The sequence below is a fragment of the Bos javanicus genome, chromosome X (genome assembly GCF_032452875.1).
Source record: "Bos javanicus breed banteng chromosome X, ARS-OSU_banteng_1.0, whole genome shotgun sequence".
Classification (NCBI taxonomy): domain Eukaryota; kingdom Metazoa; phylum Chordata; class Mammalia; order Artiodactyla; family Bovidae; genus Bos; species Bos javanicus.
Window position 1 is genome coordinate 140,978,509 of NC_083897.1, and position 26,238 is coordinate 141,004,746.

A 26,238-nucleotide genomic window follows, 5' to 3' on the forward strand; every position below is an offset into this window, starting at 1 on the left:
TGTCCTGTATTGTATGTTTCAGGCAATGGGCAAGATTGTTTCACCAAAGGGGCGCAGCCAGTGTGAGGGAGCCCAGGAAATAGAGCACAAAGATTAAACCAGAAGGATTCGATTCAACATGGGGTCAGGTCTGCTCTGGTCTGTTGCAGGCCCTTCACAGCTTTCTCCTTCATTTCCACTTCCATGGATCCCTGTGAATTCATGCATCAGAGGTATTTCCACAACTTCAGCTACTCTTTTTTTTTTTTTTTTCCATTTCTAATGCTGTTCGCTCCCTTATCCACTGGACTGTTTGTGTCTTCTGAAATAAATGGATGGGTGTTACTCACACACACATTTTTCCTTCTTAGCGTTATGCTTGTGCTCAGGATACACTTGATAAATTTATAAATAAATCAGTTAATTCACACTTTCTTGGCAAAGCCAATGACTTTCGGGCCTGCTGTAAGCTTTGTGTTTGACTTGAGGCTCTGCTTCTAAACTCCACTTTAGGAAGGATGTATGTGTGTGTGTATGCCTGTGTGCACGCATTCTTAGTTGCTTCGGTTCTGTCCGACTCTTTGCGACCCCACAGACTTTAATCCTGCCAGGCTCTTCTGTCCATGGGATTCTCCAGGCAAGAATACTGGAGTAGGTTGCCATGCCCTCCTTGTTTATAACTACACCTCTGTATATATCTATATTTTCGTATCTGAAAGTGGCTCAGTCGTGTCCAACTCTTTGCAATCCCATGGACCATACAGTCCGTGGAATTCTCCAGGCTGGAATACTGGAGTGGGTAGCCTTTCCCTTCTCCGGGGGAATCTTCCCAACCCAGGGATTGAACCCAGGTCTCCCACATTGCAGGCGGATTCTTTACCAGCTGAGCCGCAAAGGGAAGCCCTTTGTATCTGAAGTTACATGTTTTACTACTTTGGAAGGAAAGCTATTATTGACGATACTTTTATTGGATCTTAAATATCTATTCAATGATAGAAAATAAATATGTATATAAATCATATGTAAGTTTCTTCTATTATTAGATTGTATATCTATTGTGTACATATAATGTATTATATAAGTGATCAAAATAGTAAGCTCTTTATGCATATGAGATATACAGCTCTTTTTGGTAAAGGGTGTTTCATGCATATTATCTCATTAGCCATCCCGAGGGACCCACAGGAGAGCTATTTTAATCTCTGTTTAAAGGATCTATTCCCTAAAGTTCAGTGACCCTAACAGACTTTCCAGTAGGTTACAGCTACCACAGATCACACACTTGATCTTAAATTGGGTCCCCTAAATCAGTGTACATCACCTTTCCCTCTACTGGCTGTGTCGCCCAAGTGTCTTTCTCTTAAAACTTGTGAGGAATCCCTAACTGTGCCATCACACCAAATATGACAGCAGATGGGATTTGGGAGCACATGTGAGCATGTCATAGGGATAGGAGACATCATCTTTTTCCTCCAAGACATAAAGCCATAGGTCTACAAAATTAGGTTATTAACAGAAGCAAACGTTTATTTACAGCACCTTACATGCCTGAGCCCTGTATCACTTATCACAAGGATATCATGAGGGGATTACTTTCATCTGCTCCACGTCACAGAGGCAGAAACCCAGACAAAGCATCTCAGCACACGCCCCGAAGGTCACAGGCCACTGGAACCCAAGGAATCGAGTTTGGGAATCTGTGTGCAGCTTGCCACAACACTCTACAGCCTTCTCCACCTTGTGGGCAGTAAGCCTCAGATATCAGCCAGTGGACAGCCAACTCACCTCAACCCAGCGATGAAAACCAGGTCCTATCAACAAGCGTGTAGTTGGCTGGAAAAGATGAACTCCTAGATTGCAAAAGTGAAGAGCGACGTTTCAAAGTACATGACAGACGCCACCAGTGTCTTAAGTACTTTATTCATAAGAACCATTGCGTATTTTATTCATCAGAACCATACGTTCTTACGTATAAGAAACAAACCCCAAAAGGGATTAATATTAGCCCATCACCTGGACAGAAAACAGGTTCTGTCCTTTACGGGTCTTCATGTTCATTTTGTTATACAGATGGATACAGATAGCTATCTATGTATCCATCTGTGTACCACTGTATGTATATGGGTATGTATCTATCTCTCTATCCATGCATCAGTCCATCCATCTATCCAGCCTTCCATCTTTCTATCCATCCTTGTATGTATTATCTATTCATGCTTCTATCTACATGTCATTGCTTCCCAGCAGCTCCGTAGATAAAGAATAGTAGACCGGGGTTCGATCCCTGGATCGGGAAGCTCCCCGGGAGAAGGGAATGGCAAACCACTCCAGTATTCTTGCCTGGAGAATCCCATGGACAGACGAGCTTGGCGGGCTACAATCCACGGGGTCGCAAGAGTCTGACACAACTTAGCGACTAAAGAGAAAGAAACAAAGACAAACCCAACATCATCCAGAAACAGTAACAGGTTTCGTCAGTCTGTTTGCCTACCCAGGTATCTATCTATGAATTAATCTACATGTCACTGCTTCCCAGTACCAAGCAGAAACGGTAACATACTTGTCAGTCTGTCTGCCTGTCCACCTTTGTATCTATCTACCGATCTATGGCTATGTATCTATGTGTTGATGTATGTATCTGTCTGTGACCGTGTGTATTTATCCGTGTGTTGGTCTGTGTATCTGTCTGTGACTGTGTGTGTATCTGTGTGTTGGTCTGTGTGTCTGTGACTATGTGCGTGTATCTGTGTGTTGGTCTGTGTGTCTGTGACTTTCTGTGTTTGTATCTGTGTGTTGGTCTGTGTGTCTGTGACTGTGTGTATGTATCTGTGTGTTGGTCTGTGTCTCTGTCTGTGACTGTGTGTGTATCTGTGTGTTGGTCTGTGTCTCTGTCTGTGACTGTGTGTATGTATCCGTGTATTGGTCTGTGTCTCTGTCTGTGACTGTGTGTGTATCTGTGTGTTGGTCTGTGTGTCTGTGACTGTGTGTATGTATCCGTGTGTTGGTCTGTGTATCTGTCTGTGACTATGTGTGTGTATCTGTGTGTTGGTCTGTGTATCTGTTTGTGACTGTGTGTATGTATCTATGTGTTCATCTGTGTATCTGTCTGTGACTGTGTGTGTATCTGTGTGTTGGTCTGTGTATCTGTCTGTGACTGTGTGTGTATCTGTGTGTTGGTCTGTGTGTCTGTGACTGTGTGTATGTATCCGTGTGTTGGTCTGTGTATCTGTCTGTGACTATGTGTGTGTATCTGTGTGTTGGTCTGTGTATCTGTTTGTGACTGTGTGTATGTATCTATGTGTTCATCTGTGTATCTGTCTGTGACTATGTGTATGTATCTGTGTGTTGGTCTGTGTCTCTGTCTGTGACTGTGTGTGTATCTGTGTGTTGGTCTGTGTATCTGTCTGTGACTGTGTGTGTATCTGTGTGTTGGTCTGTGTATCTGTCTGTGACTGTGTGTGTATCTGTGTGTTGGTCTGTGTCTCTGTCTGTGACTGTGTGTGTATCTGTGTGTTGGTCTGTGTATCTGTCTGTGACTGTGTGTATGTATCTGTGTGTTGGTCTGTGTCTCTGTCTGTGACTTTCTGTGTTTGTATCTGTGTGTTGGTCTGTGTGTCTGTGACTGTGTGTATGTATCTATGTTTTGGTCAGTGTCTCTGTCTGTGACTATGTGTATGTATCCGTGTGTTGGTCTGTGTCTCTGTCTGTGACTATGTGTGTGTATCTGTGTGTTGGTCTGTGTCTCTGTCTGTGACTGTGTGTATGTATCTGTGTGTTGGTCTGTGTCTCTGTCTGTGACTGTGTGTGTATCTGTGTGTTGGTCTGTGTGTCTGTCTGTGACTGTGTGTATGTATCTGTGTGTTGGTCTGTGTCTCTGTCTGTGACTGTGTGTGTATCTGTGTGTCTGTGACTGTGTGTGTATCTGTGTGTTGGTCTGTGTCTCTGTCTGTGACTTTCTGTGTGTGTATCCGTGTGTTGGTCTGTGTGTCTGTGACTGTGTGTATGTATCCGTGTGTTGGTCTGTGTATCTGTCTGTGACTATGTGTGTGTATCTGTGTGTTGGTCTGTGTATCTGTCTGTGACTGTGTGTATCTGTCTGTGACTGCATGTATGTATCTTATGTGTTGGTCTGTGTGTCTGTCTGTGACTGTGTCTAGGTATCTGTGTGTTGGTCTGTGTATCTGTTTGTGACTGTGTATGTATCTATGTGTTCATCTGTGTATCTGTCTGTGACTGTGTGTGTATCTGTGTGTTGGTCTGTGTGTCTGTGACTATGTGTATGTATCTGTATGTTGGTCTGTGTCTGTCTGTGACCGTGTGTATGTATCTATGTGTTCATCTGTGTATCTGTCTGTGACTGTGTGTGTATCTGTGTGTTGGTCTGTGTGTCTGTGACTATGTGTATGTATCTGTGTGTTGGTCTGTGTATCTGTCTGTGACTGTGTGTATCTGTCTGTGACTGCGTGTATGTATCTTATGTGTTGGTCTGTGTGTCTGTCTGTGACTGTGTCTAGGTATCTGTGTGTTGGTCTGTGTATCTGTTTGTGACTGTGTGTATGTATCTATGTGTTCATCTGTGTATCTGTCTGTGACTGTGTGTGTATCTGTGTGTTGGTCAGTGTCTCTGTCTGTGACTGTGTGTTGGTCTGTGTGTCTGTGACTATGTGTGTGTATCTGTGTGTTGGTCTGTGTGTCTGTGACTGTGTGTGTATCTGTGTGTTGGTCTGTGTGTCTGTGACTGTGTGTATGTATCTATATGTTCATCTATGTATCTCTGTGTCATCGCTTCCCATTACCATCAGTCAGGAAACAGTAGCACTTTAGTCTGCCTGACGCCCAGGGAATCGCTACCACCGCTGGCGCTCTCGCTCTCGCCTAGCCCGGCAGGAAAGGGTTAAAGCTGTTTGCAAATACAGCGGCACGTTTGCTGTCTCCGAAGGGTGCCGGAGGAGCGCAAGAAGCTCTCACCTCGCCCCCCCCCCACCCAACCCCCGCGCTTCGGGCACTGGGGGCCCGGGGAGACGCGGCTCACCTGTTCCACCACCCCGGCACACCCGGGGAATCTCTCCGTTCCAGCTGGTTTGCACTGGGATTAGCTGCTCTTTGCAAGCGCTTTGTAGCTGCGGATTTGGTTTCTGTAGTGACGGGGCCGACTGCGGAGATCTATTGGCTGCTGGCTTTGTAAATTTCATTCAGTTTGGTCCAATAGCAGAGGGCGAGCTGGGAGCCATCAGGACCTTTCGCTTCAATCTCTCTCTCTTTCTTGCAGCCCGGGTCTCTGTCTCTCCGTACAGAGCGCTTATTCAGACCTCACGTTGCCCTTCGAGCTCCGCCTGCGTCCCCGTTTCTTCCTCCCCGTCAGACTATTTACGCCACAAACACCGAATTTTCCTGCCAAAGGCCGGGGTCGGTGGTCCTCGCATTCCTCTGGGGACGTGGGTTGGGGGTGGGGGACGGTGTGCAAATCTGGTTGGGATTCGACAGAACCCCAGGCGGCTGGACTTATACACATCCTCCTGAATCATAAGCATCAGTCAGGGTTCCCTGGAAAAATCTGGATGCCTAACAGGAACACTCAGAACCGATGCGGCTTCTCCACGGCTGAGGTAGGTGCCGTTTTAAGATACACGTCTCTGGGTTATTTTTCATTTAAAGCCCCCTCCCCCCCCCCTTTTTTTTAACGATTGGACTCGTGTGTGCATCCCAGAAAAAGATGCTAATAAGCCTGATTGCTAACGTTTGCGCTTCACTTCATCCGATATTTTTTTTAAATTATTTTTTCCCTCATTTTGAAAATTTGAATAGGACTTTCATCTGTCGCTCCATTTCTTAGGTGTGGGTGGGAGTGTGGACATGCATGTCGTCTGCCAGCTCTGTGCACATCTCGACACAAACGTTATATTATTATTATTATTTTTCTTTTGACTTAGAAAAATCGCGATATACCACCGTGGGGTTGGAAGCCTTTTGGCTGCAGTCAGCTGTTTGAACGGCGCCGGGGCCGTGTTTGCTGTTTACAAAGTAGCGCTGTGTTACATACAAATAAACAGAGAAGAGTGTGGCCGAGAGAGGAAGGGGGAGAAAAAAAAAAATATATCTGCAGTACAGGGAGAGAAAGACCGAAGCGCTAGCTCTCTGCAAAGCGGGACTGGTGAGGCAGCCTGGAGGACTTAATGGAAACTGTGAGCAGCCACGGCCTTTTTTTTTTTTTTTGCCTTCCTCCTTCTTTAAGGAAAACTGTCAGCTGCTACCCCTGGGGTGCATTTTATTTTATTTTTTGGGTTAACCAGGGAGAGGGGGAAAAAAAAAAAAAGCAGGCTTGGCTGGGTTTGCATTAACCGATTTTCCTTTTTTTTTTTTTTCCCTCCCTTCGTTCCTCTGCTGGCCTTGAGAGCAGATGACGGGCTTGTGTGATGCACTGAATAACGCGCGTGACTGATTAGGACCGGGCTGGGGTTTGCTGGGCAGCGACCCGGGGCGCGCTGGAGACCCCGGGGTGAAGACGGATTGATGGTTAGCTCCGCGCGGTTTCTGCCATGCTGGGGGGGGGGGTGGGGGAAGAGGGGGGCGGGCTACCTGCACCCCTCAATCTTCTTCTTCCCGTGCGTGTGGGCTGGGAGAAAAAGCCAGCGGCGCGAGGTGGAGGGTGTTGAGGGGAAGCGAGTCGGGGACGGCTGGTGGCGGGGGGAGCTGGTCTCACTGCTTCGGGGAGCTGGGTTGGGGGGGTCTGGCCTGGACCTGTGCGAGGGGCACGCGGCTCCTGTGCGAGGGGCACGCGGCTCCCGCGCGCGGCACGGTCCCCAAGGCTGCCCGCTTGGCCCCAGGAACCACAAAAGTTGCTTTAGCGGCGGGCACCCGCGCGGGGCGCTCCGGGCCGTGGTCTCGGGTGGGGGGGTGCGGACGGACCCCATCCGAGCCCCTTGGAGGACCCCGATTCTCTAGAGCAGAGCCCACTCCCCCGCCCCCCATCAGCACCACCACCACCACCACCGCCGCCGGGCGCGCGGCGGGCCAGCCCTTTCGTCCCAGGTAGGGGCTGGGGGTCTCGGGAGTCTGTGGGATCTGAGGACCACCCCCACAGACTGGGGCCCACAGAAGCGCCCCACACCCCGACCTAAAAGCCGGCGGCTCTCCTCCCACCCTCCCCTCCCCACGCTTTCAATCCGATTTCGTCCCGACCACCTCCTCGTCCCCCCCACCCCGCCCCGCAACAGCCACCCCCCCTCCCCCCAGCCAAGGCATTCCCGCGCGCCTCGGCCTGGTTACGCCGCCACCTCCAGCGGGCGGAACTGGTGGCCAAGACCCGCCGCCTGGGCGGGGTGGGGGGGGGGGGTGGCTGGAGATGGGGCGGCGGGGAGGGGGGTACCCGGAGGTGGGTGAGGGGCTGGGAGAGCCTGGCAAAAAGCAGCCCCCTCCCCAAAGCGGCGGCGGCGGCGGCGGGCCGGCCCCCGGGCCTGCGTGGCCGGACCTGCGGGCGCGCGGGGTGGGGACCGGGGCTGGGGAGGTGTTGATGGTGGTGGTGGTGGTGGTGGTGGTGGTGGGGCGGGGGGCGGGTGTGCGCCGCTCGGCTGTAGACGGTGCGGGGGGGTCGCGAGCTCGAGGAAGGAGGAGAGGCTGAGGTTCCCCGGCTGCAAACCACCCCCCCCCCAGCCCCCAGGCACGACAGTTGCCTGCCCCCTCCGGCTCCCCAGGACTCCCGCCGCCTCCTCCCGGCGCGCACGCATCCTTCCGTCTCCCAGACGCGCCCCTCTCTATTCCCCCCCTCCCCGACCTGGACCCCCCGGCTGTTTTCCTCCCGCCGAGAACCCGGGAGGCTCGCCTTCTCCCCTCCGATCCTCCCGGGCGGCCTTCCCGGGTTGCGGAGGTGGGGGGGGGTGTTGCACCTCCAGATCCGGACGCGGGTACCCCCCGCAGCCCTGGGCCCGGGCGCACCATTCCGGCGCCTCTCTCTCTCTCTCACACACACACACACACTTCACCCGATCTTCCTGCATCGGCGGGGTCCCGGGGTCCCCCACCACCACCACCCCTCCCACCCCCTCCCACCGGGGGCCCGGCCGGGGGACCACCCTGGGAACGGACGTCCGGCCGGGAGGACGAGGGGCGCTCGGACGACGTCCTTTGCATCTCTCCCGCCACCCCTTTTCTCAGCGGGGTTTGATTTTTTTTTTTTTGGCTGCGGGTTTCCTCGGCTTCGGACTCATTCCTCGGAACCGACCAGCAGGTGTGGGCCTCTTTAAATATATATATATATTTTTTTACTTTATTTCTGGAGCCACCAGGTTGCTATTTTGGGGCTGGCGTGGGGGAGGGGGGCAGCAGGCAGCGTCTCGGGGGTCCGGGGTGGGGGTGGACCCCCCCAACCCCATAACCTGGAGCTGAGGCTGGCATCTCGCGCGCGCCCCGGCTGCGCGCGTAATGTATGAAAGCCGGAGCGCGGGCGGGTCCCTGGGCGAGCCCGTCTTTCAGGTGGACCCAACTTAAGAAATTTGGGGTGAGGGGTGTCGGGGGCGGGGGGCGGGGGGGGAGCAGCGAAGTAAGCAGGTGCTGTCCTTGCGAGCAGGATCCACAAGGGGGTAGTGTGGCTACTTCCTTTCATTTTGATTTGCCTTCTTTTTCTTTTTCCTTTCCTTCTCTTTGGTCCGTGGGGTGAAATAGCTTTCTGTGATATCCTATAGTTTTGGAAAGGATCCACTGGCCGGCCGGGTTTCCACCTTCTGAGCGCGTTCCATTTTCCCCGTGTCCCCATGCGAGGTGGTGCCGACCTAGCATCTTTTCTGAGTCAGGCTTGTCCCCTGATTTGAGGAACAGGACGCAGAAGGAGGTGGGGTGGCGGAGAGAGAAAAAGGAAGAAAAAAGTTTGGGGAGACTTAGTGATCCTCACGGGGCCGAATTTCCAGTCCGTGGAGGTCTCTGCAGGCCAGACCAGAAGCGCAGGCGTCAGGCACCGTCTGCTGGGCACCTCCTTCGGCTAGAAATGAAACGACCGGGGTGTCGAGACCTGACTTCCCGGTGGAACAAAGCAACCTCAGCTGCTTGGGAGAGCGCTGTGATTTGAATGGAGATGCTTTAGCGTTTTTCCTCGGGGCTGACGGAGTCAGGGGAAATGGTTTTGATGGCCCCGAAATCTGCATGTGTGTGTGGGCACATTGGGGGTGGGGTAGGGACTGGTTGCAGGCCTCCCGTCCGCTGTTGGGAAGAGGTTACTAGCGATCTCGAAAATACTCCGGGTTGGTCCCCGTGTTTGAATGCGACACAAGGTGTGTGTCTGGGAAGCAGGGCGTTTGTGGCACATGGTTGCATTCATCCTTTATGTCCAGATTTAAAATAAAATTGAATTTTAGAAACGTGCCCCGATATTCAAAACAGAAGCGTCTCACAGAGGCCTCTGCAAATAATTTTCTCCCCCAAGATGAGAACCTCAGTATTCTATTACCCAAAGAAATGTAATTGACAATTTTTAAAGAGTATTTTCCTTGACATGGAAGAAAAAAAAAATGAGGGCCAGGATGTAGCAAGTGGAAAATTACTTCATCAGTTTTAAATCACTGGATTAAAATGACATGTTAAATTTTTTGGAAACCAGTATGATTTCGAGTGGGGAGTTAATGATCATTGCTTTTTCATAATAACGGCCGTGCTTTGATGCTGTTTGCAAGGCGTTTTGACATGTTTTTCTTTGGTGGAAGAATTGTTAATGTTCCTTTGTATTTTTTTTTCCCAAATAAAAGAATGCTGAATGTACATTGAGCCCTAAATCCAGCTATCCAGGTAATTTTTTATCCCAGTCTTAAGAATAGGTAACATGCTCCATAAGTGAGGAATTGCTCCATAAGAAGCATAAAGCAGGTATGATCCTGTGAAATTCACAAGTGAATACATGTGCAGAATTGTCAAGTTATTTCTTTGGCCTGGCATGTAGACCGACAGCAAGTATATGGGTGTTTTTCTTTTATTTTTGAACTTGGCCTTTTCATTTTTTTTTTTTTTCCTTTGCAGTAATTTGTGGAAAGCTTCTGGTTTCCATACAAAGACAAGAGTGTTTCCTGTCTGTCTATACACATTTTGTTGCTTTCAGAATACGCAGGCAACTCTCTAAGAACCCTTTAGAATATTGGGCTTTGATGCCTGGACCACAAAACAAAGACGCAGAGACGGTTCTCACAAAAGTAAATATTCAAGTGCCTGGAATCTGGCAGGGGGCTCACCGGTCTTCCGTTTTAATTGGTACTCCAGATTCTGAACCTTTGTTACAGCCTGGGTATTGTGGACTGTACAACCTGTAGACAGAGTTTATGTGATTCAAATGAAGCGACCCTGTGAAAATATTTAAAGTCCTTTAAATGCCCTCACTCTGAAGACAGGCTTCTCTGATGAAAACAGATTTTAAATCCCAAACTTGATGACAGTTGATTTTTTTTTTTTTGATATGTGAAAGTCAAGGGCAAGGACCAGATTTTTAATATATCAACCACGACTGTATTCTTTCTGAATATTCTCCATCCTTCACAGCATGCCTTTATTTTCAAATGAGAGAAATATGTTCAGCTTTAAATCAGTTGCTCAATTAAAAAAAAAAAATTCTGGATGCCGTATTTTTTTTTTCCAGAAGTGACACTTCATCGTCTGCTTAAGGACTTTAAAAAATTTCTGAGACAGGGTATGCCTTCTAACGTAGCAACAGCTGATTTCTTCAGCGTGTCAGCTACCAGTTTCAGATAAAATATTCCGCTTATGTGCAGAGATGGGGAGACAGTGAGGCTCTCAAAACTGAGCCCACGTGGTTGTAGGCAATTAGGTCATCTGTTGTGGCCTGTAAACCATTCATGGGCCATTCATGGCACGAATATTTTCCAGTTTTGTAATTTTTTTTTTCTCTCTAAACAACCTACATTTGGCCTTTCAAAGCCTCTTCTGTTCTTTGTTCAGTGGATGGCAGGATGGGAAATCCTTCCTCTTATTTTCTTGGAGACGGGCAGATTAGTGCAAATGAATAAAGGAGAGGGGGGGAAAAGTGGTGGTTGCTGTTGTTCATTTGCTAAGTCGTGCCTGAATCTTTGCGACCCCATGGACTGCAGCACAGCAGGCTTCCCTGTCCTCCACTATCTCCCCAAGTTTGTTCAAACTCATGTCCATCGAGTCAGTGATCCCATCCAACCATCTCATCCTTTGTCGCCCCCTTCTCATCCCACCTTCGATCTTTCCGAGCATCAGGGTCTTTTCCAATGGGTCAGTTCTTTGCATCAGGTGGCCAAAGGATTGGAGCTTCAGCATCAGTCCTTCTAACGAGTATTCAGAGTTGATTTCCTTTAAGATTGACTGGTTTGATCTCCTTGCGGGACAAGGGACTCTCAAGAGTCTTCTCCAACACCACAGCTCAAAAGCATCAAATCTTTGGCACTCAACCTTCCTTATGGTCCAGCTCTCACATCCACATGTGTCTACTGGAAAAACCATAGCTTTGATTATATGGACCTTTGTTGGAAAAGTGACGTCTCTGCCTTTTAATGTGGCGTCTAGGTTTGTCATAGATTTCCTTCCAAGGAACAAGCATCTTTTAATGTCGTGGCTGCAGTCAACGTCCACAGTGATTTTTGAGCCCTAGGAAAGAAGTTGGCAATTTATAGGCTGCGAACAAATATCTAGGCTGTGAGAAGGATTTATGTCTGCAGTGGGCATATGACACAAAAATGAAATAAAAGCCTCGTAAAATCGGTGCCCGAGTGGAGAATATATCCAGGCCACTTGGGGCTCTGATTTCAAACTTAAGACATTCACTGTTGAGAGCAACTGCCCTCGGTGTGCAGGACTCTGGAGCGCCCTCTGCCTGTGGAAATGGGCCAATCAGTTTCCAGAATGAGTCTCTGAATCAGTCCTGAATGTTCATTGGAAGGACTGTGGCTGAAGCTGAAACTTCAATACTCTGGCCACCTGATGCAAAGAACTGACTCATTGGAAAAGACCCTGATGCTGGGAGAGATTGAAGGCAGGAGGAGAAGGGGATGACAGAAGATGCGATGGTTGGATGGCATCACCGACTGGATGGATGGATGGATGTGAGTTTGAGTAAACTCTGGGAGTTGGGGATGGACAGGGAGGCCCAGCGTGCTGCAGTCCATGTGGTCACAAAGAGTTGGACATGACTGAGCGACTGAACTGAATCTGGTCCAAACTTCCCCTCCCTGCTCCCCAGAAGGGATGCCTGATAGAACAGAAACCAAACCTCAGCAAACATAAAGTATACAGTTAAGATGAAGTATTATTGAATTGATTCCAGGAAAGAAAAAGTGTCTTAGGAAAGGCGTGAGAAAGAGAAAACCCCATAGGGCCTCATTGGAAGACATCTCAAACAAGCAAGTCTTGATTTCAGGATGTGTTCTGCGTAGCTGTATCTGACTCTTTGTGACCTCCAGGCTCCTCTGTCCATGGAATTCTCCAGGCCAGAATACTGGAGTGGGTTACCATTTCCTTCTCCAGGGGATCTTCCTAAGCCAGGGATTGAACTCAGATCTCCTGCATTGCAGGCTGATTCTTTACTGTCTGAGCCACCAGGAAAGCTCTTATTTCAGAATGGTATTCAGGAAGTAGCAAGGTGCTTTTACAGGTCTTCAGAAATGAGGACGAGGAACCAGAGCTCTGGTGGTTTTCTTTAAAATGTGTGTTGTGTATAATGGTCTCCCATGAACAGATGACAGCCTTTAGGCTGACAGTTGGAACTTCTTGGTTTGACATGTCGATATTGGTGAACATTTTGGTTTCCAGAGGCTCATATCACATTGGGTGATGAAGTCATCATTTGGTCTTGAGGCCAGCACCCCAGCCATATCTTTATAATCTTAGGAAAATGTTAGTAGCTCAGTTGTGTATGACGCTTCGTGACCCACATGGACCGTATATAGCCCGCCAGGCTCCTCTGTCCCTGGGATTTTCCAGGCAAGAATACTGGAGTGGGTTGCCATGCCCTTCTCCAGGGCATCTTCCCAACCCAGGGTTTGAACCCAAGTCTTCTGCATTGGGGGCAGATTCTTTACTGCCTGAGCCACCAGGGAAGACCTTTTTATCTTATGGCATTGTGGTAAGAACATTGGAAAACAGATGTACCCTTTCAGCTTGGGTTTCAGTGTATCATACAGTCCCGTGGGCTGTAGCTACAATATTACACAGCAGGTCTGGAACATCATCACCTTGCTTTGAAAGCGAAAGTGTTAGTTGCTCAGTCTCATCCGACTCTTTGCAAACTCATGGAGCATAGTCTGCCAGGCTCTTCTGTCCATGGGATTCTCCAGGCAAGAATACTGTACCTAACCTTGATAACCATGGATTTGTTACCTGCCATTTCCTCCTGGCCATGCCCATTCTAGTCTGAAATTCTGTGCACTTGACTCTCTGTAGGTTCCTGTAAGCACCCATCCCCCGTCCTGACTCATCTTCCTCTTCTTTTTTTTAAAAAAAAATTAAAATATGGCTGATTTGTGGGGCTTCCCTGGTGGCTCGGATGGTAAAGAATCTACCTGCAGTGCAGGATTCCTAGGTTCAGTCCCTGGGTTGGGAAGATCCCTTGGAGAAGGAAAAGGCAATCCACTCTAGTTTTCTTGCCTGGACAATCCCATGGACAGAGGAGCTTGGTGGGCTACAGTCCCTGGGGTCACAAAGAATCACACACAACTCAAGTGACTAACACTTTCACTTTTCACTTTTCCTGGTTGGTTTACAAAATTTCGTTTCAACTGTACAGCAAAGTGATTCAGTTATACATACATATATTTATATATATATAAATATTTTTTTTTGCAGATGATTGCAAAATAATTGAGTATATAGTTCCCTGCACTTTTCAGTAGCTCCTTGTTGTTTATCTATATTATATATAGTAGTGTGTATCTATGTGGCTTCCCTCGTGGGTCAGGTGGGAAAGAATCTGCCTACAATGGGGGAGACCTGGGTTCGATACCTGGGTCAGGAAGATCCCCTGGAGAAGGGATAGGCTACCCACTCCAGTATTCTTGGGCTTCCCTGGTGGCTCAGCTGGTAAAGAATCCGCCTGCACTGCGGGAGACCTGGGCTCGATCACTGGGTTGGGAAGATCCCCTGGAGAAGGGAAGGGCTACCCTCTCCAGTATTCTTGCCTGGAGACTTCCACGGATTGTATAGTCCACGGGGTCGCAAAGAGCTGGACGTGGCTGATTGACTTTCACTTTAGTGTGTATCTGTTAATCCGAAACTCCCAATTTACCCCATCCCTTTTCCCCTTTGCTAACCACTTTTGTTTTTGTTTGGCTGATTACAACTTTTTTTTTTTTTTTTGTGGAGGTTGATGATGGGGGGAAAGAAATTGTATTCTGCCAAGTGCAGTCCTTTGAAATGTGGAATTTCACTTCCGATTTTTCTCATGTTAGAAAGCAAACTTGTTTAAGCTTTGGAATCCTTTAAAAAAAAAACAGAACGAAGGTTATAGAAACTGCGATTGGCAGTGATGAGAGGTGTGCACTTGCAGCCCGTGATTATTTTTGCAAAGCACGGAAAAGAGCTCCTTGCTTCTGTTCTTACAGCAGTGATGGGACTGGAACATGGTATCATTTTCCAGGTCTCGTTTGTCAGTATCACCAGTGTTTGGTTCATAGTCACAGCGGGGGACATGGATTGGGTTACCTTGACGGTCCGCCAGCTATGAATGCTCAGCCCGCGGCGTCAAACTGCGGTCTCGGAAACCACCAGCAGGGTTGGGAGGGGTGGGGCAGCCGGTGGTTAGGGGGTGAGGAGCCCAGAACCCACTGAGGTTGGGTAGCTGCAGAGCTTTCAGGTTTTTTCCTGCACGAGTATTCTCTGTGAATGCGCTAGATGGTGGGAAAGCATAAGCACATTTTTAAAGAAATTTAGGTTGATTTGCATAATTTTAGTAGTTTCCCATGGACAACACAGTGATTCGGTATGTTTACACTTTATGCAACACAGTTTCCTGTGCTGATCAGTATATCCGTATCTCTTTTATAACAGCAGCTTATTTCCTCTTTAAAAAAAAAATTTGAAGTATAGTTGATTTACCTGCTTATGGGTGGCTCAGATAGTAAAGAATCCGCCTGCAATGCAGGAGACCCTGGTTCGATCCCTGGGCCAGGAAGATGCCCCTGGAGAAGGGAACAGCAGCCTACTCTAGTATTTCTGCCTGGAGAATCCCATGGACAGAGGAGCCTCAGTCCATGGGGTCGCAAAGAGTTGGACCCAACTGAGCGACTCACGCTTTCAGTTTCATAGTGGGTTCACAATGTTGTGTAAGTTTCAGGTATACAGCAAAGCGTATCTGTTTGTTTTCTATGTCTTTGAGTCTGTTTTGCCGATAAGCTCATTTGTGCCCTTTTTTTTTTTCCGTTCCACGTGTGAGTGACGTCATGATATTTGCCTTTCTCTTTCTGCCTTACCTCGCTTGGCATGGTCATCTCTAGATCCATCCACATTGCTCCAAATGGCATTGTTTCATTCTTTTTTTTTTTTTTGTGGCTGAGTCGTATTCCATTGTGTGTGTGTGTGTGTGTGTGTACACATCGCATCTTCTTTACCCATGCAGCCATCGATGGACACTTGGGTTGTGTCTGTATCTCGGCTACTGTAAATTGATGGACGCTTGTGTTGTGTCCGTATCTCGGCTACTGTAAATAATGCTGCTGTGAGCATCGTGGTTGGAGGGGTGGTCCATGTGTCTTTTCGAATTAAAAGTTTTTGTGTTTTCTAAATATATGCCCAGGAGTGGGATTGCTGGGTCATATGCTGGTTCTCTCTCTAAGTTTTCTGAGAAACCCTCCATCCTGTTCACTATCGGGGGGGCTGTGACAATTCACATTCCGTCCAACAGTGTGGGAGAGCTCCCTTCTTCCCACGCCTGTTTACCGTTTGCAAGACTTTTTTGATGACGGCCTCTCTGACCCTTTTGAGGTGATATCTCCCTTTGGCTTTGATTTGCATTTCTCTTAGTTACCGGCATTGAGTCCCTGTTTCTGTACCTGTTACCACTTATTGGAGGGTAGTGTGTTTTATTATTGCCCCTCCATCTTGCTATCTAGGTTTGTGGCAGCTTTCCTTCCTGGGAGGAGGTGTCTTTTATATACCTGTATCTATGTATTTTATTCAAGTGTAGTTGATTTACAATGTTGCGTTAGCTTCAGGGATACACCACAGTGATCCAGCTATACGTATAGGTGTATCGATTTATTTTATTGGAGTTTTGTTGATTTACAATGTTGCGTTAGCTTCAGGGATACACCGTGGTGATCCAGCTATACATTTACATGTATCTATTTACTTTATTGGAGTTTTGTTGACTTACAACGTTGCGTTAGCTTCAGGGGTAAACCATCGTGATCCAGCTATCCCTATACATGTGTCTATTTACTTGACTGGCGTTTTGTTGATTTAAATTGTTGTGTTCTTTTCAGGTGTACCGCACAGTGGTCCATCTATGCATATGCAGATTCTGTTACACGTGCTTTGCTCTAAGGATTTATTACAGGATGTTGAGACCTCAGTCATGAGACCGAAAGAGTCTGCGAGTGTGTGTTGAGGGGCACACGTGTACTTTCTGTAATTTTCCCGGAAGCTTTCTCTTCCGATGTGAGTAACGTTTTCCAACAGGGTATCATTGTCCGTGCCCAGGGTGAGCCCCTGTGTGTGGTAGGCGTGAAATCAGACAGCCCCTTCATGGTCATCCATATTCCACCAGCTTGCATAACTGGGATGCAGAAATTGACTTTTTTTTTTTCCCCGAGGATCAAACCAGACACTCTTTTTTTTAAAAGACAAAACTAAATAGCCCTTTTATCTGCCTGGTAGGAGATGCCAGCCTTTGTGTCTTTCTCGGTGCGCAAGAGTGCTGATGAGAGGCTGTTGCCATTCACCTCAACTGGCAAGATCCAAGGAGCTTTGTATCAGCACAGCGGACAAAGCCGGGGTTCACGTTCCCCAAACCCTGAGAAGCTGCAAGTCCCCAGAGTGGGGCAACTCATGACAATCTCTTTGTGTCCTGGGGGCCCCTGCCTTCCTGCCGTTCCCATGCATTCCAGTTCCACGTGGACCGCTCCCCCGCAGAGCACCTACCCAGAAGCGTGGACGACACCGCAGCCCCTGGGAAAGACGGGGCAGCGGTGAATTAACACCTCAGTGTTTCCAGGCCCAGGCTGTCACTGTGTCTCCAGCAGCAGGTTCTTTGTAAATTGGATTGCACGGAATAGCAAAGAGACTTATATAGCAAATACATAAATAGCTATATAGCATATATATATATATTATATATATATATACATACAGCTACATATATATAGCAAAGACCTCAATAGCAGATAGACTTAAATAGACTTTAAGTCCCTGATGTGTCTGTTGACTGCCATGTAGGCACAGCGGGGGGTCTCAGGACAGTTACAGACGGCATCACAGAGCCCTTTCTCGTACAAAATCATTTCATTGGCAAGTCGTATCTAGAAAGCCTTCATCCAGAAAACTAGCTAAAGTCGATTTGAATATATGTGTATATAATTATTGCTGTCTTGTGTTTATATATTTATATAATTATATTTATACACGGCATTTTAAAATTTGGTTGGTTGATTTGCAATATTGCATTAGTATATACAGCTAAGTGATTCAGATGTATATATATATATTTATATATATATGGATATATATACATATATATACATGAACTTTTATATATATAACTTATATATATATATATATATATATAAATCATACGTGTGTGTGTGTGTCTGTATGTTTTCAGATTCTTTTCCCTGTAAGTTCCTACAAAATGTTAAGGAGAGTTCTCCATGCTATACAGTAGGTTCTTGTTGGTTGTCTATTTTATATATAGTCATTTTATATATAGTCTGTGTTACGCATATCTAAAATTGAATTTGTATATAGTTTATATAACTGATAAGAAAAACTCATCAAAACATGCTTTATTTCAACATCTATTGGAAAACCTTTATATCCACAATGACTAAAATTCGTTTAGCACCATAATGTCTTATAGAGAGAAGGAAATGACAACCCACTCCAGTATTCATGCTTGGAGTACCCCATGGACGTGAGCCTGGTGGGCTGCAGTCCCTGGAGTCACAAAAGGGCCGGACAGGACTTGAAAACTGAACAATGTGTTACAGAAATATAGCTGTGTTATATAACGTAAATGAAATTTAGCCTATATAAGGAATTAATATAAATATATAAGATTGAGATAGATATAAATTACATAGAGAGATGGATGGGTGGATAGAGTTTGATGGGCATTTTCCAGAAGAAACTGTTGTATGTGGCCAGTCCATTTCCAGGCTGGTCCCCAGAGTCCATGGGGTCGCTAAGATTCGGATACGACCGAGCGACTTCACTTTCACTTTTCACTTTCATGCATTGGAGAAGGAAATGGCAACCCACTCCAGTGTTCTTGCCTGGAGAATCCCAGGGACGGGGGAGCCTGGTGGGCTGCCGTCTATGGGGTCGCACAGAGTCGGACACGACTGAAGTGACTTAGCAGCAGCAGCAGAATCTTCCCACTTCTCACTCAAGTGAAGTTGAGGAGTGTTGCTATGGTAACAGGCTTATTACAGCCCTCACTGAAACATAACTAATTGATACTTAATGGGCAACCTTATGTCAGTGGGAACATATGTATCAAGTCAACCCTGATAGACTTCTTCTGCCCTTAGACTCCAAGACCCAGAATCTGTTTCAGCCTGGACAGAAGTCCCAGGAAATCAGTGCTGGGCACCACGGACCTGGGGCGGTGGTGGTGGTGCCCTGTCTGTCCATCTGAGTAGCTTCTCTTGGCGAGGTGTCTTTTGGGGTCTTCTTCCGGGTGGGAAGTCAGTACGGTGGCTCAGGAATGGAGATCCTTTCAGCACTGGCAGGAAAAGAAATTGGGCGATTAACAAGTATGCATCTTTTTTCTAGAAACTGGTTTCTGACTCCTATTCCTTCTTCCCTTCATCACTTTTCTTGAGCATGTCCAAGGTACAAGTCTGGAAGGAAATTTAGTTCTGGTATTGTAGAGGGGAATTAGGCATCAGTTCAGTCGCTCAGTCGTGTTCGACTCTTTGCAACCCCATGGACTGCAGCACACCAGGCCTCCCTGTCCATCACCAACTCCTGGAGTTTACCCAAACTCATGTCCATCGTGTCGGTGATGCCATCCAACCATCTCATCCTCTGTCATCCCCTTCTCTGCCCGCCTTCAATCTTTCCCAGCATCAGGGTCTTTTCCAGTGAGTCAGCTCTTGCCATCAGGTGGCCAAAGTATTGGAGTTTCAGCTTCAGCATCAGTCCTTTCAATGAATATTCAGGACTGATCTCCTTTAGGATGGATTGGTTGGATCTCCTTGCAGTCCAAGCTACTCTCAAGAGTCTTCTCCAACATCAGCTTCCTCCAAAAAGCTTGCCTGTGTGTGTAAATGATCATGAGAAGGTTATTAATATATTTAATTCATGTGTGTGTCATTGCTTACCATTTCCCGGTATGTATTGTGGATTTTCCTTTTTTTATTTCTTCTTTTCTCCTTCCCCTTCCTCCTTGTCTTTATTCTGCTTGGCTGAGTAATGAGGACTCAGACGTCCTTAAAGGATTAAAGGACCAATGAAGGTAATTAGATAGAGGATAATTCTTTCCATTAGTCAGAAAAGAGGAGCAAAATGAAATGGCTAAGAAGATTTTCCACGACAGTGTAATAGAGTCCTTCACATGCCCTGTTTGTTCAGCTGTTTGGAGCTTTCAAAGTTGTCAAACCACATATTGGTGAAACACTGATTTTTCGTTTTAGTACATCATGTGAGTGAATACATATATGAAACATTATTTTGATTCAACAAAGAATTGAGAGCCCATAAAATACTGTTTTTTTTTAACATAAAGTAGTGAATCTAGCTAATGAATGGCTATTTCGTATAGTCACTATAAGAACTGATAGGCAACAGTTGTGTATTTCAGCAATTTTGTGGGCCTGAAAAATACCATGGATCCTGATGTAACAGAGTCTCAAAGATGATACAATCTCAGATAGTTGTCTCAAACTCTACCACTTCTCATATATGTTTCAGCTGTTTAAGGTCTTTGACAAGAGCTCCCAAATCAGGGCTTCCCTTTTTTAAAATTTATTTTATTGGAATATAGTGGATCTGCAGTGCTGTGTTAATTTCTGCTCTGCAGAAAATTGATTCGATTTTTACATATATAAATGTATATTATTTTAATATATTTAATATATATATACATAGCTTTTCATATTCTTTTCCATGATGGTTTATCACAGGCTCTTGGGTATGGTTCCTTATGCTCCACAAGGAGGACCTTGCTGTTTATCCACATATACTAGTTTTTCTCTGCTAATTTCAAACTCCCAGCCAATCCCTTCTCTGCCCTCTATGTGCTTAGTCGCTCAGTCGTGTCCGACTGTTTGCGACCCCACGGACTGTAGCCCGCCAGGCTCCTCTGTCCATGGGATTCTCCAGGCAGGAATACTGGAGTGGGTCACCGTGCCCTCCTCCAGGGGCTCTTCTCCACCCAGGAATGGAACCCAGGTCTCCTGCATTGCAGGTGGAATTTTTTTTTTTTTACCATCTGAGCCACCAGGGAAGCCCCTACCCTCTGCCGATCGGCAACCACATATCTGTCATCTTTGTGTCATATTTTAGCTTCCACATATAAGCGATATCCTGGGATGTTTGTCTGGCTTCCTTCACTTTGTATGGTCCTCTCTAGGTTCATCCATGTGACTGCAGGTGGCATGATTTCATTCTTGTCTATGGCTGAGAAGTATTCCATTGTATGTATATATACACACCACATCTTTAAGGGATTCTCTTTTAAGGAGACTCCCACATCACATAATTCTGGAGAACCTGACTCGCCATACTTGTGTCTTGAACTTTACACTGACAACAGGCACCCTGAGCATTTGAGAAACCCCACGCTGATGGATTCAGGAGACGCCACCTGATTTGAGATTCTTTGTAACGAGTGTTCCCTAAATTGTGGAACTGGAATAATATTGAAGGCCTCTATGGTATTTTACTGACACAGAGCTAAAAGGATCTAAGGTGACCTGGGAGTGTTTCAGTTGCCAGGGCAGCGTCTTTCCCCTTTCTCGCTTCTAGGCAGCATTTATGGAGGGCTGAGACAGCACTGAAGAAGAGCAAGTTGTTCATCTTTCTTATATGATCCATGTGACAGGTCCACCAGCAAAAATAGTGGGTGGATGATGGGTGGGTCGGGCACATAAACGGAAGCAGACTCAAGACTAAGAACAAAGAGGTTTTATAGCAGAATCTTCCTACTGGTAAGTGCGTGCATGGGTGTGTGTGTGTGTGTGTGTGTGTCTCCTCGTGTCCCACGGCCAACAATAAGGGAAACGGCAACTTTATTCAGTGTTCATCAATATTTTTCCAAGAGTTAAAGGCAAGATCATTAGGGCCATATAGATGAAATATTAGAAGGTCAGTAATTCTATACTTTTCAGATAGAGAGGATGATTTGTTCAGTCGCCCAGTCGTGTCTGACTCTCTGCGACCCCATAGACTGCAGCACCTCAGGCTTCCCTTTCATCACCATCTCCCGGAGTTTACCCAGACTCATGTCCATCGAGTCGGTGATGCCATCCAACCATCTCATCCTCTGTCGCCCCCTTCTTCTCCTGTCCCATTAAATTTTATTTTCTTCAACAACACAGGCTGCTGGGGTTAATACGCAGAGAGATGATTTGCTAAAGAAGCAAAGAGTTAACCAGGGTCCTCTGGGAAAAGCAGTCTGTCTGTCCTTGTGCAGGCTGAAGATGCTACCCGTATCCCGGCCTGGAGCTAGCCATCTAGGTGTGTCTGCATTAATTTACTGTCTGCTTACCCACGGCTTCCCTGGTGGCTCAGCAGTAAAGAAACCACCTGCTCCTCTGTCCATGGGATTCTCCAGGCCAGATTACTGGAGTGGGTTGCCATTCCCTTCTCCAGGGGATCTGCCTTGTCCAGGGGTCGAACCTTGGTCTCCTGCATGGCAGGCAGATTCTTTTATTGTCTGAGCCACCAAGGAAGCCCCAATCGTTATAAGAACAGAAAGATGGAGGAGAGATGTTAATATAATGGCTATCCTGGGAAAATTCCCATCTCAGCCCGCATCTTCTGACAATTTCGGGTCATAGTGGAAATCAAACAGCAGCGTATTATGGGAATGAACATGTAATTCACACATTGCTTCACTTACAATTTGTGGGCAGGTTTTCCATTGATTCTGCTAAAGCAATTTCACAGATAAAGCGATGTCTCTGAGTCGTGCGTGATGATTTTTATTGATGGAAAAGTCTCTCTGATGAACAACAGGGATCAGCTATTAACAGTTATCAAAATTACATGAAAATGACGCAGATAAGCCTGTGTTTTAATTTCACGAGTTTGGGGAGGCGGAGTATTGATTCTGGTCCCATCTAAATTAATAAGAAATTGCTTAATTCTCTGAATATATATCTAAATGGTCAGGATGCATGTTGGGCATTTGTAGAGAAAACCAATTTCTTGTTCATTTCTTTAATTCACATTTTTTGAAAAATTGGAAAATAATTGCTTTATTATATTACGTTGGTTTGTGCTGTACCACAGCGTGAATCAGCCGTGTGTATCCATATATCCCGTCCCTCGTGAACCTGCCTCCCACCCCATCTTGTTCACTTAGATGTGTTTGTGTGAGAGCTGAGTTGCTTCAGTCGTGTCTGACTCTTTGTGACCCCATGGACTGCAGCCGGCCAGGCTCCTGTGTCCATGGGATTCTCCGGGAAAGAATACCGGAGTGGGTTGCCGTTTCCTCCTCCAGGGAATCTTCACAAACCAGGGATCTAACCCATGTCTCTTGCAATCTCCTGCATTGGCAGGCGGATTCTTTACCACTGGGCCCCCTGGGAGGCCCTGTGTTCACACACAGAAAGAGAATAGTTGCTCTGCGTTGTGTAAAACCATAACAGAATCAGCTGAAAGATACGAATGTGTTGATGAGATGGACAAAGTCTGACTGGTAACAGTTCTATTGCTAAGTTGTTCCAAGGTGTATATTTACCTGTTCTCTCTTTGAAGGTCGCTGAAGGAAAAAGTCAAAGGGAAAGGAGCTTGAAATATCATATTTAACTGTCAACTGTATCTCCCATCTTCCACTGCCTGCATGGTGTTGATTTAGAGAAATCACAGAACAGCCTCAAACCCTGTATGATCTGTGAAGACCTCAGACATCCCTGGAGTGTGGGGCTGAGCTCAGGGAGGGGGGTTTAGTCATAACCAGGAGTCTTTCCCGGATTACCCGCTGTTGAAACAGCTATCTCTTCATCTTTGCTTCTTCTGGTTTCTCTTGATACGCATCGGTGGCATTTCTTCAGAGGGAATTAATTCCCCAGGTGGTCCTAAAGGGGTCCTCCCCAGGGCGAGGGACCAGGGGTGCCCTCTGGGTCCGGCTGGACCTCTGACTCTGATCAGAGGAGATCAGAACGAAACGCAGCCGTCTTTCCTCTGTCCTCCTCCTCCTCCGGTCTGATTTCCTTCCAGACCTACTCAGTAGGAAAAACAAATCCTCTCTTCAAATTAAGAACGCTATTCAAGGGACTTCCCTGGTGGTCCAGTGGTTAAGAATCTGCCTTCCAAGGCAGGGGACGCAGGTTTGATCCCTGGTCGGGGAACTAAGATCCCACATGCCATGAGGGAGTTGAGCCTGAGTGCCACAGCTCAGATGAGATGGTTGGATGGCATCACCAACTCGGTAGACATGAGTTTGAGCAAGCTCTGGGAGATGGTGATGGACAGGGAGGCCTGCTGTGCTGCAGTCCATGGGGTCACAAAGAGTCAGACACAACTGAGCGACTGAACTCAACTGCCACTACTAAGATTCAATGCAGCCAAGTAAATAAATACTTAAATTAAAAAAAAAAAACAAACTGTTCAAGAATGCATTATCTTTTCTTGGCTGTTTCAGTTTTGGGCGTGGAGAGATGGTAGATGTAATAATTCTACCAAAGTTTGCATTTGAGTCGACCTTTAATTCCAGGAAGATAAGAATGCATTGTGAGAAAATAAGATGACACTTGAGAATCACGGGTTATGGGGACTTCTAAGAAACTGAGTAACCATTTGTATTCACTCGTTTACACAGAAGGAAACTTAAGGCTTAGAGAGAGAGAGCCAGTGGTTCACTCATCTCTGACCACACAGGTGGTCCGTCCTTGCAAACTCTGTTCTTGAAGATCGAAAGTGAAAGTATTAGAGGCTCAATCATGTCCAAGTCTGTGACCCCATGGACGGCAGCCCGCCAGGCTCCTCTGTCCGTGGAATTCTCCAGGAAGCACAATGGAATGGGTTACCATGCCCTCCTCCAGGGGATCTTCCCCACCCAACAGTCGAACCCACATCTCCTGCATTGAAGGCAGATTATTTACCATCTGAGCTACCAGGGAAGCCCTGAAAATTTCAGGGTTTGGAAACTATTTTTGCCCATTTTGTGAGAATCTTAAGAATTCAAACACTTCATCAAACAGGTTACTAAGGGACCTCCCTGGTGGTCTAGTGGTTAAGACTCTTCTTGCAGTGCAGGAAGCTGGGGTTTGCTCCCTGGTCAGGGAACTCAGATCCCATATGCCCCCACAAGCCGATTGGTGCGGCCAAAAAAATAAGGTAAAGTAAAAACACATCAACTAAAAAAACGTAAAGAAGGAAGTACAAATTACTTAAAAAGAAGGAGAACAGGTTACTAAAACAAAGGATATGATTTCATTCTCAAAACTGACTTTATTTTGTGTCGCAGGGATTGAAAAAAGGCAAATCTTTTTGATGAGAAGAACTGGGGGAGGATACAGGGGAAAAAGAAGTCTTCAAAATCGAAAGTAAAACGTGTTACTTGGACCTCCATTTTTTTTAAAGTTTTTTCTGAATTGTTATGAAAGCCGCTTACCTGCCTCTGATCTCCCTTTTCTCTTGATTCTTAATTATTCTCTGTAAGAATCCAGTGCCTCTCTCTCTTTTTTTTTTTGAAACGTTCATTAATTGCAGTTGTTTATTACACCTTGCCATGTTTCACGCATTGCTAGGAGGAGATGAAACGATTTTAGGAATGCTGTCTCTTCTGTTCCTATAAGCCTTGCAGTGTAGTTTTATCCCAGATGGAAACTTTGTGTCTCTTTTAAAAGAAAGTATTCATTCATTTCTCTGGCCAAGACAAGTCTAAGTTGTGATATAGGAGTTGCAGCATGTGGGGTCTGGGACCATCACTGAGGATTGAACCTGGGCCTCCTGCTTTGGGAGCAGGAAGTCTTAGCCACGGGACCTCCAGGAGTGTCCCTGGACATTCTTTATGAAGGCATAATGCTATTGCTCTCTTACTGGACTGCAGTCAAGTATAAGCATCACTTTTACAAGCAGTGGGAACCCCAAGCATTTTTGTCACCAAATTCACGTAAATGGTATGGAACCATACCTGCATCATTCCAAGGTATTCACACTCTGTTTTCATCTTTAAAAAATAAACTAGGGACTTCCTCGGTGGCCCAGTGGTAAAGAATCCACCGGCCAATGCAGGAGACTTGCGTTTGATCCTTGGCCCGGGAAGATCCCCCGGCTTCCCTGGTGGCTCAGCTGGGAAAAAATCCGCCGGCCATGCGGGAGACCTGGGTTTGATCCCTGGGTTGGGAAGAGACCCTGGAGAAGGGAAAGAATTCCGTGGGCTGTGCGGTCCATGGGGTTGCAAAGAGTTGGATAAGACTGAGCAGATTGCACTTTTTCTGGGAAGATCCTACATGCCACAGGGCAAACTGAGCCTGTGCAACGCAGCTACTGAGCCTGTGTTCTCGAGCCCGGGAGTCACAACTCCTGAGACCCACGTGCCCTAGAAGCCGTGCACCTCCAACAATAGAAGCCATCACAGTGAGAAGCCACAGGTAGGAGTAGTGCCCGCCCCTTGCCGCGACTAAAGAAAGCCTGCAGGCACCAGTGAAGACCCAGCACAACCAAAAAATAAAAAATCTAGATTTACCACCCCCCCCGCCCTAAAAAAAACCTGTAAAAATAGTACAGAGGCGGCTTGTTTACCCCATATCTAATTAATGTCTTATTTTACCCTGGAACATCTGTCAAACTAAGGAGCCAACACTGGTGCAGGGCTGTTAACTAAACACCAGATATGTGTGGATTTTTCCAGGTTTCACCTAATCCTGCTTTTCTGTCCCAGGGTCCCCTGCAGCCCACCCGGCTGAATTCATTAGCCTGTCC

At 46.7% G+C, this 26,238-nt stretch overlaps 1 protein-coding gene across 2 annotated transcripts in view; it reads left to right on the top strand.

The window, feature by feature from the left end:
• The first annotated feature begins 5,501 nt into the window (after positions 1–5,501).
• Positions 5,502–26,238, top strand: part of NLGN4X (neuroligin 4 X-linked) — a 388,593-nt gene continuing 367,856 nt past the window's right edge. For both annotated transcript variants that reach the window (XM_061408220.1, XM_061408219.1), the window contains exon 1: positions 5,502–5,585. The gene's annotated coding sequence lies outside the window, so the exon portion shown is untranslated. The remainder of the gene's footprint in view (positions 5,586–26,238) is intronic.